This window comes from Lycium ferocissimum, chromosome 9 (genome assembly GCF_029784015.1).
Source record: "Lycium ferocissimum isolate CSIRO_LF1 chromosome 9, AGI_CSIRO_Lferr_CH_V1, whole genome shotgun sequence".
In the NCBI taxonomy this organism is placed as follows: domain Eukaryota; kingdom Viridiplantae; phylum Streptophyta; class Magnoliopsida; order Solanales; family Solanaceae; genus Lycium; species Lycium ferocissimum.
The window spans coordinates 12,744,227-12,755,790 of NC_081350.1; the positions used below are offsets into that span (position 1 = coordinate 12,744,227).

Below are 11,564 nucleotides of genomic sequence, written 5' to 3' on the forward strand. Positions count from 1 at the left end.
CTTACCGGGGGCCCTATAGTAAAAAAATTGATTACTCTCCTAAACTTTTTTTTTAGCCGAGTAATCATCGAGAAATGTGATTGGGGATGAAATTTTTTCATCTTCAATAAGAAAATCGCAAATTCAAGCCTTGTGAATAAAGGTGGCAACCGGCTGCGTAATGCTTTAACCGGTAACCGGACCAGTCCTAAACGAGCCGGAGACAGTAGAACCGGTTCGGCTAACCGTGTTTTTTTTTACCGGTCCCGGTTCCGATTTTTGGAAACCGAACCGGTTAAAACCGGGAAAGCGAACCGGACCGGTTAAACCGGTAAAAAAATTAAAAAAAAAAAATGAAAGTATATATAGTATATAAATATATATAGTATATATATATAAGTATATATAGTATATATAGTAGACATGTATATATAATATATATATAAGTATATATAGTATATAGTACATATATATACATATAAGTATATAAGTAAGTATATATAGTATATAGTACATATATATAAGTATATATAGTATATGTATTAAGTTATACACATATATAAGTATATATAGTATATAAATATATATAGTATATATATTAAGTATATATATAGTATATATAGTAGATATGTATATATAGTATATATATAAAGATATATAGTATATAGTACATATATATACATATTAGTATATAAGTAAGTATATATAGTATATAGTACATATATATAAGTATATATAGTATATATAGTATATATATTAAGTTATACACATATATAAGTATATATAGTATATATATTAAGTTTATATAGTATATATAGTAGATATGTAGATATGTATATATAGTATATATATAAGTATATATATATATATAGTAGATATGTATATATAGTATATATATAAGTATATATAGTATATAGTACATATATATAAGTATATATATTATATATATTAAGTTATACACATATATAAGTATATATAGTATATAGTGTATATATAATATATATAGTATATATAATATATAGTGTATATATAGTATATATATTAAGTTATACATATAGATATATATATATATATATATATATATAAAAGTATATATATTAAGTATATATATATATATATATATATATATATATATATATATAGTATATAGTACATATATATATATATATATTATATATATTAAGTTATACATATATATATATATAAGTTATACATATATATGTATACGAAAGCACTATTCGTATCGTATTATTTGTTTATTTATTAGTACATTAAGAATATTTAAACTTAATTATAAACTTGTATAACATATGTAAATATAATAATATACTAATAAATACTATAATATATATATATATAATACAAAAAACAAAAAAAAAAATAGATTTTAACCACTCCAAACCGGACGGTTGCCCTTTGGAGCTGAAACTTAATCCAAGTCCTAAGTGTTGTTCCGGTTTTTTAACCGAACCGCTGAGTCTTTTAACCTAAGCCGGTTGGAACCGGTTGCCACCTTTACTTGTGAATGGCTTAGGGAAAAATAAAATAATACATCATGTTGTTTTTGTGTATGTAAAATAATTAATCTCCCTCCCTCCTTTTAGGTTGCTCCACTTTGATGGTTCTACAGCTGGTTGCTTGTACTTTAGAAAAGGACTGGTCTTGTAACTATCCTTACAAAGTCAATAATAATTCATGGTGTCAAAATCAGGTTGAATCAAGCGGCAGATTCCCACAAGAAATTGGAGATAAGCCGAAACATTGTTATCCTTCTCAACTCTCATATACTTGAAGAACGTTATCGGTTTGAAAAGTTGATATCCATTAGTAGGATAATGACAGAAAACTGCCCAGAAGATACTAAATTAAAGAATCTAAGGATATTATCGTAATTCTGATTGCTAGGTTTGTTTGTGGTTACGTGTCGGAATCAACTTGTGATTACATCTGCACCATTATGTTGATTGGAATCTTGAAGTGATAGGTCATTAGGCATTAATTATAGTTCCCTCTATTTAATTTATGTTAAAGAATTATTGCTTAGCTGCCCTTCAAAAAGTGACTTTTAAGTATAAGTGTTTAAAGTACTTTTAAGTACTGAAAATTATTTTATAAATAAATAATTACGTGTTTAGATAAAAGTGTTTAAAGGATTTTTAGAAGTACGGGTAGTAATGGAATTAACAGAAAATATAAAGAATAAAAAGATAAAATTGTTGGTCAAACCAAAATGGCTTTTAAGCCAAAAAAAAAAAAAGTTAAGGTTGAGCAACTTCTTAATTTTGGCTTATTTTAAACACATTTTAACTTAATTTAAGCTACTTTTTATTTTTTTTCAAATACTCAAATAAGTTAAAAATGACTTATAAGCTGGTTTGACCAACTTAAAAGCCAATCCAATCAAGCTCTCAGTTTTGTTACTAAAAAACACATATATGAGAAGAGTTAATTTTTGCAAAAGCTTGTTTCAATCTCTGCAAATTAAAATTTGTTTTTCTGCAATTTTGTAGAGAATACAGTGAAATAAAAGGGATTATGTCATAAGGTGCACAAATGTGATTACAGAAAATTAAACCTCATACGTTTTGTCAAATATCCCAAGCTACCCTTATCAGAAGGTAATCGACGCAATTGTGTTTTCTATAGCATATTTATTTGTCTTTTAAACTAAAAAAAATGTGATAGCTTTCTTTGCTGATAATTCAAAATTTAAACATAAAAATAAGCCTAAATTGAATTTGAAATTATCTGTTAAAATTTGAGTTTATCTCCTATTTGGAGATAAGGCAAATCAAGTTTAAAAAACGAAACCATCAAGTTTAAAAAATGAAACCAAAGCAAAAATTTCAAAATTTCAGTATAAATAGATAAGTACAATGGTTATGCTATAATAACATTTATTGAAAGATAACGTGTTTTGAATTTGAAAGGTAAAAGTTGTGAATAGACATATAATTTGTATCCCCTTGTCTTTTTCCCATTTAACCCCTTCAAATTCAATGTGGATATCAACATTCACAAAGCTCGGCAGGTTTTTCATTTACAATAGTATGAGAATTCTAATTCTGTATTGTATGATTACATATTTCATCTTAAAGCTATGCTCACATTAATTTTTTGTGTCATGTTCTTGATATTTAGTAGCATTTGGGGGTACGTTATGCATTAATGATATTAATTTCAAATTTAGTGTCTTCTTTTTATATACTATCCGTCTTTTCATTAATCTTCTTTTTTCTTTCTTTTGTGATATTTTCTATATTCTTTAAAGCATAATTTTTATTTTTTATTTAGCGCGTTATAATTCTCATTACTCACGTTTTTAATCACATTACTTATGTAAATTGATTGTTGTTGTTTTTTTTTGTGCATTTCAATTTCTCTATGACATTTTTGTTGGATTTATTTGTAGTAGAAAGTCTCAAGATAAGTTCCTGTTGTTAATGAGGATTAACTTGTTTTGTTGCTCAATGTCTCAAATTTATTATATATTTTAGAAGATTCGATTTTGACTCGCAATTGACAGGGCTCAAGATATCAAGGTGGAACTGTTACCACGAAAAGCCATGGATGGATAAAGGTCTCATGGTTAATCTTAATAGGGGGTTCGTCCGTAGAGAGAGTCACGCACAAAGTTTCATGTATAAAGAAGCACATATTATTTGAAGTCCTGATTGTAGTAAAATTTATAGCTTTCTTTGTTTAATAGTTCAACAATTCATTGTGCTACATTACTCCTTGCAAATCTTAAAGTGTTTATATATGTCACTCCGGAAGGAGAGTATTCCTTCCTCTTATTCTCAGAGTTTTAAGCTTTGTGCATTCAACTTTAATTTCTTTGAACAAGATTCTATATATCATAATATTAAAAACTAAAAGAAGAAAATGTTAATAATTTAGAGGTTAAAAAGATACTTACAAGTTCAATTGAGATGTGCATGTGCGGGGGAAAGGGGGGGGGGGGGGGGGGTTGTGTTTGGGGGGGGGGGGGGGGGTATCGTTGTTAAAAATCGGGGGAAGTTGTTTGACTTTTGAAGCAAAATTAGAGGGAGAAAATGATTTTCACCCATAAAAATGATACTATAATTTTGATCAAAATCAAAAAAAATATATTATTAAGATAGTAAAAGAAATTTTATATCTATTGAAGGAACTAACGAGATATTCTAACATTTAACATTCGTCTGTTTTAATTTCATAAAGATTTTTTTATTAAGTACATTGCATTAAAAAATAAGATCATAATTTAATTTTGTTAAAGTAATAATTGATCCAATGTACTTAAACACCGCGCATCATGCGGGTACGAATACTAGTTCATCAAAAAAGCACATGTCAAAAGCGTGCGGTGAAAAGAGTTGATTTTTGCAAAAGCTTGTTTCAATTTCTGCAAATTAAAATTTTGTTTTTCTGCAATTTTGTAGAGAAAACAGTGACATAAAAGAGATTATGTCATAAGGTGCACAAATGTGATTACAGAAAATAAAACGGCAAAATACATCAAAACACCCCTAAACTATACCCAAAATGTCGATATCACACTTTAACTTTAGTAGTGACCTATTACACACCTAATATATGAATAAGTGATATTATTTGCTCCCTGACGCACATATAACCAGTCTCAAATGTGGAAGTGCTCCACACGCGCGCGACACGTCAGCAACACGTCATTTATTCTTTCACAATTTTACTTTTTTTTAATTTTATTCACAAAATTAAAGTAAACAATGATTTTTAAATTTTAACAAAAAAATTAATTTTCCACCTTCTTCATTTCACCCACCCCCACTCCCCCACCCCCCCATTTCTTCTCCCACCTTCACGCCACCCCCGCTGGCTCCCCAACTCCTTCACGCCCACCCCACCGTCACGCCGCCCCCACCCCCCAAATGCCGCATGCCGCCCCACCCCCGAAATCCTTCACGCCACCTCCACCCGCCAAATCCTTCACGCCGCCAGCACCACCGTCACGCCGCCCCCAGCACTGCAATTTCAGACCACCACCAACACCAGAAAAATCACGACATCATTACCATTAATTTCATCTACCATCACCTCCAATGATTTCAATAGCCATCACCAAAATCAAAATGGCAAAATACATCAAAACCCCCTGAACTATACCCGAAAAGTCAATATCACACCTAAACTATACGAGCGACCTATTACACACCTAATATATTTAAAAGTGATATTTTTTGCTCACGATATAATATGACCAAGGTTGCATTGGGGAGAGGTGTACACACTCTCTCTCCACGTCGATGCCACGTCGGTACCACGTCAATCCATATGCCACGTCAAAAAATCCTCTAATTTTTATTTATTTTATTTATTCTTTCACAATTTTGCTTTATTTACTTTATTAACAAAATTAAAAAATTTAAAAACTAATTTTCCCTCTTCTTTTCATTTCACCACACCATCCCCCCTCCCCCCCCCCCCCCCCCCTTCCCTTCCACCTTCACGCTACCCCCACCCCCAAATCCTTCACACCACCGGCACCACCTGCCCGCCGCCCCCCCCCCGTACCCCAAATCCTCCTTCTTCATTTCAGCCAGCGGGTTTGGAGGAATTAGAAGAGATAATAGCATCATTAGCAACTAATGCACCAATAACATTCGGATTTTGGGAGGAGCGAGCTACGACCAATCATGGATTAGTCTTCAATGGAAGGACGTTCTTCGAATTGGGAATTCATTAGTTTTGTGTGTTACTCAAATTCAAAGCACCCTAAATTCTTCGAAATATATGCGACCATTTTCTCAAAGAGCGTTGATGATATTTGCTTATGTGAGCTTAAAAAAAGGTTGTTTGGGTTTAGAGACGAGTGAATCGTATCTTGGCTTGGTAAACCTCGATGGTATGTGATTTGAGGTTTTTCTATCACGAGCAACCGGTTCTTTCGCCGCCATTGTGTGGTCTCCTTCCTCTCTTTGTCCCATTACTAACCTTGCTCTGAGCCTTAAATTGCAAGTAGTCCTTGACATTCTTTGATGGAAAAACCAATGCGAAATAGGAATTATTTATTTATTCATTCATTTGTTGGTTCCCAGATTGAAATCTTGGTGGGAGAATTTAATAGTGCTTCTCTTTACGTAGATCTAGCTTGAAGATGCACGTTCTTCATTGATTTCTTGCGGCTAACGATTCTCTTGTCTTCTTCTTTGTGCATTTGTATTATCCACCCCGCTTTTTGATGGTGATGAAATGGAGGAGAGGGGTGGGAAATGAAAAGGACGAGGTGGGGGTTGGGGGTGAAGAAGAAAAAGGGGATGTGGTGGTGGTGGTGGTGATGAAATGGAGGAGAGGCGGGTTTGGGTGGTGGGGGTGGTAGTGGTGAAAATGGAGAAGAAGAGTTGAAGAAAATCAGTTTTTATTAAATTAAAATTATTTTTACTACTTCACTCGCCTATTTATTAATTATCATTATTTTTTTTTTGCCACGATAAAACATAAGGTGCAAATAAATTGATTTTTTAGATGTTAAGGTGTGTAATAGGTTCTTTCGTATAGTTTAGGTGTGATATCGGCGGGTATAGTTCGGGGGGGTTTTGATGTATTTTGCCAAATCAAAATACCACTATCAATTCCTCTTTATCATTCCCCACCAACCCATCACCATAAATCACAATAGAAAGTCACCATTGATTTGAGAGCAAAGACATTCATCTCTCATTTGCACTTTTATTTTTTAATTTTTCTTTCCAGTCATTTGCACTAAAGAATTCTTGAATTCTAATTTTTATTAATGAACACCAAGAAATACTAATTTTGATCCTCTGAAAAATTACAGTGAAGGATATGATAAGAAAAATGGAGGAAATGAGGGGAGGAGAGAATAAGAAAGAAAAAGGGAGTGCAGAAGAAAGGTGTGGGTGGGTGAGTATGGAGAAGAAATGCGGGAGCCGTGGGGAAATGAAGAAGAAAGGGACGGGGGGGGGGGGGGGGGGGGGGGGGGGGGCGGTGGGATTAAAAAAATATAAATTTGGCATTAAAAAAAAAAGAAAAAATGAATTAATTTTAATTAAAACACGCACTATTTTTTAATTATTTTTACATTTTATGCCACATCTAAATTCTCGGGGAGCAAATAATATCACTTATTAAGTATATTAGGTGTGTAATAGGTCACTACTAAAATTAAAGTGTGATATCGACATTTTGGATATAGTTTAGGGGTGTTTTGATGTATTTTGCCAAAATAAAACCTCATACGTTTTGTCAAATATACCAAGGTCTCCTTATCAGAAGGTAATAGACGCAAAATTCAGCTCAAACGCAAGCAACCAGGTGTGGTTGCTTCACTAATTAAGCAAAAGAGTCACTCCCTCCGTTTTAATTTAAGTAACAGAGTTTGACTGAACACAATATTTAAGGAAAAGAAAATTGTAAAACTTGTGTGTTTTCGATGCATCATAGTACTTTTATTTTATAAAAAATTGCCATTTAAGGGTAAAATGATAAATTTAAATTAAACTGTATAAATTTAGAAAGTTATCATTATTTTTACAACAAAAGATGATGTCATTCTATAAATTGAAATGATTTAACAATATGACATTAGTGGGGGGAAATAGAAGGTGTTTGGGTAAATTTATAAGTTGGTCAAACTAATTTATAATCAATTTTTCACTTATTTATGCATTTGGTAAACAACCAAAGTGTTTATAAGCCATTAATAGCAAAAGCCAGAAATTAATCACCTCCAGCTTATTTTTCAAGTTATAAGATTCTAAGAACTTTTAATTTGATCAACTATGTTATTATTTTTTATCCCTAATAACTTTTGAAGTTCTCAAAATATATTTTCCGAAATAAACAATTCCTTCTTTATTCCATTGTTGTCTGTCCTTTTCTCCTTGGACAGATACTTTTTAATTTATTTATTTATGTAAATAACTTTAAAGACATACTATTAGCTATCTTAATTAAAAATTGCTCATCTGCATTTTTTTTTTACCAAAATACATCAAGTTTTCTTATTATCAATTTTGAGCCTTCTACTTAAACACATAGTAATTAGTTATTTACAAAATTAATTTCATAATTTATAAAAAAATTCAATACCAACTACTTTTAATCTGTTAACTCAATCGGACTTGATAGTAATTTTCGTGTTGTCAAATTCAGAGGAATCAGAGGCTGGCAATGGACCAGTTGCAAGAAATAAAAGTCATGAGAACTTTTATGCCTCCTAATCAATTACGTTGTGTTAATGGAAATATCCTACTATTTTATTTTTTAGTCCAAGATACTTGGATTAGATTCCTTCCTAGGCCGCCTTTCTTGATATTGATGGATTCCAAAACTGAAAGAAACTTTTGAAAATTCCATGTTACTTCACGGATATTTCTTTTATTTTTCATTTATCATTCTTTATTATTTTCCTTACTTTATGTTGCTAGTGATTGAACATCGAAGTGGATTTTGAATCGTTCCAACTGCCAAATTGGCGGGTTAAGCTGAGTTAATAAATGGGTGGATTGAGTTGAAATGGGCTAAAAGCGGATCATAACCCAATCCGTTCAATTCTTACTAAGTTTCTATTTCTTTATTTGTTCTTTTATAATCATTAAATTTTTAATCAATTTAATTTTTGAAGAATATTTTGTAGAGGTAGCAGAAAATTTATCAACCTAAAGCTGAAAGCAATCTCAAATGTCAGCATCAAACTTTAGAAGCTTATCCTTCTAAGTTTCAATGATCTCCTATTGTAGTTTGACCCTGTTCTCTTCGAGGGAAGTTAATTTAAGTTGATATTGGATCCTGTTCAAAAAAAAAAAAAAAAAAAAGAGGTTGCTATTGGACAAATCTAAGGGGAAATTGAAACAAAGAGTATTTAATTTGATCATATAATGACCTTTATTCCTTGTCTTAAATTTAATTAATTGTGGAAATATAATTTCTAAGTTTGGCATAATTTTTTATTAAAAAAATTGATTTGGGATCTAACTTAAATTCAAAAGCTAGCTTATGAAAGGAGAATTGTTCAAAATCATTTAAGGAGACCAAGGATCCCTTTTCCACCGATAGGGACTCCAACACTATCTGGGCACGCTCAGGGCTAGATTGGAGCGTGGGTAATATAAGACAAAGATCATGTTAAAGAAATTGACGATTGAAGAACTCAACTTCGTGTTTTTAAGTTAGGCACGGGGGAAGAATTACCTAAGATATCAAGACAATTCAAGAAGATTAAGAACCATTTATCCCACCGATATGAGAGTATAACATTTTTTCCCTAAATATTTATTTTTTAATTCTCGACTTACCAAATGCTGTCACACGGCATTGGGATGTCACTTTTCACCTTTTACTTTGAAATCACATTATAACTTTTGTTCTATTTGCTCTTTTAAAACATATTTTATGTTTTACTATTTGTGAGAACTTCGTACGACAGTATATAAACAGGCCCACAAAGAACAATGAATTTGAAAAGAGCTGTTCGACTCTGATATCATGTTAAAGAAATTGACATTGAACCTAACTCAACCCTAAAAGTTAGCTCATGAGGGAGGATTACCCAAGATATCAAGATAATTCAAGAAGATTAAGAACCATTTATCCCACCAATACGAGACTCCAACATTTTTTCCCTAAAGTTATATTTTTTAATTCTCGACTTACCAAATGCTGTCACACGGTATTAGGGATGTCACTCTTCACCGTATACTTTGAAATCATATTATAACTTTTGTTCTATTTGCTCTTTTAAAAACAAATCTTATGTTCTATTATTTGTGAGAACTTCGTACGGCAATATATAAAAAGATCCTCCGGATTTGGGCTCGGTGATCAAGTATCTTGCGCTTCAGGTGTGCGCATAAAGAAACACCGAACTTTTATCAACTTTAACACAAATGCTGATGTGGCGCTGACGTGGTGCATAAGTTTTGGAAATGTCTAGATGATCATTTTGTAAGTTAGAGTGTTCGAATCGACAAAGGAGACAAGTTGAGGTCCTCGCTGCACATGTCAAAGTTGGAGAACATCTTATCAGTAAAGCGATTTGGCTTTTTATTTATTATGCCTAGAATAATCTATTGGAATGAAAGTTAATAAAACTATCAGGGATGTATTTACTGATGACGATATCACGGTGGCTCGAGCTATGGTTGCTTGTCAAAAAGACCACATTTGTCATCAATTTACTCTTCCACCCATTTCTTAAAAGTACTATTACAATTATTATTTTAAAAATTAAAATATTATTACAAATTTCTCAAACATTTCAAAAGTATTCTTTTTAGCTATACTGTGGGTAATTTGGATTTGGGCCACCTATGTGGGTCAACCCAAATAAGTGAATAAATACTCCCTCTGTTTCAATTTGTTTTAACCTATTTAAACTTTTTAGTTAGATGCAAAATGAATTCACCTTTTCCTAATTTGGAAACAAATTCACTTTATGAATGATTCAGCACACAAATTTTCAAGGCTTATTTTGAACCACAAGTTTCAAAAGTCTTCCTCTTTCTTAAATGTAAAGTAAGAGTCAAAAGATGGGTTCATATAAATTGAAACGGAGGGAGTATAATATATTGTACATATAGTACTAAATAAAAATGGAAAAGGGGAAAAGATATAAATTTTAGGAAAAGTCCCCAAAAATTGTATCCGTTCGGCCAAATAAATAGGCTTCTACAGAAGAAACCAAATAACTTTTTTCCTATACTTCTTTCTCCAAGATACAAGTAAAAAAACTCTCTTCTTCTTTGTGGCGAAGAACTTCTGTGGAAGATTCTTGCATTATTAATGGAGCAATCTTCTTCTCTATAATTCAGGTACAACTTAGACTGTGACTTTATACGGTGTAGTTCATCTTTGTATGTGATTACGCCGTCGACTAGTGAAATAAAATTAGGTGAGTTTTGGGAGAATTGTATGTGTTCTTGTGGATTGTGTGTTTTCCTTCGTATACAAAATTGCAACTAGTGTACTTCTATATAATTCTTAAGTATGTAACTATAAAGTTTAAATTGTTGTCTGAATTTAGATAAAAGAATCTTACAGTATTTGCTCTGAAAATTAAACGCATTAATTTTCTTACACCAACCAATTTTTTTGGGAAGGGGATCAATAAACAATATTGAAAGGCCTCAAGGTAGGGCCCTAGTTATATTTGATCAAGGGGTTCAATCAATCATTTTTATCGGAATACTAGATAATTCTAAGCCCGTGCAAGCACGGGCCCAACACGAAAAATGAGTTTAGTAATAAAATTGTGAACATATTATTATATAAACACAATTACAATTCAATCAATTTAAATAGCATTTATTATAGCCCTTTATTTTTAGGTACAAACGAATGGGTTGAGCGCTAATTTTGGCAAGCTCCCTGCCTTAACGATTGGAGTGAAGGGTTCGAATCCATTAGTAACACGATTTCTTTTTCTTATTCCCGCTCTCCGATGCAATAGAATTTTTTAATAAAAGTACATACCAACTCTATCGTAATCCTTTTTAATGAAATATGTGCACACACTTAGTGTTTTTTTGTGTTCAATCTAAATCCTCCTCCTTCTTTTAATTTCTTCGTTAATTTTCTCTAAGCTTAACTTTATTATTTTATGA

At 31.6% G+C, this 11,564-nt stretch overlaps 1 long non-coding RNA gene across 1 annotated transcript; it reads left to right on the forward strand.

Annotated features, from left to right (window-relative positions):
* The first annotated feature begins 2,939 nt into the window (after positions 1 to 2,939).
* LOC132069220 (uncharacterized) lies at positions 2,940 to 3,776 on the forward strand. Its single transcript, XR_009417703.1, has 2 exons — positions 2,940 to 3,132; positions 3,506 to 3,776. It is a non-coding gene; the product is annotated as an uncharacterized LOC132069220 (long non-coding RNA).
* Positions 3,777 to 11,564: the final 7,788 nt, after the last annotated feature.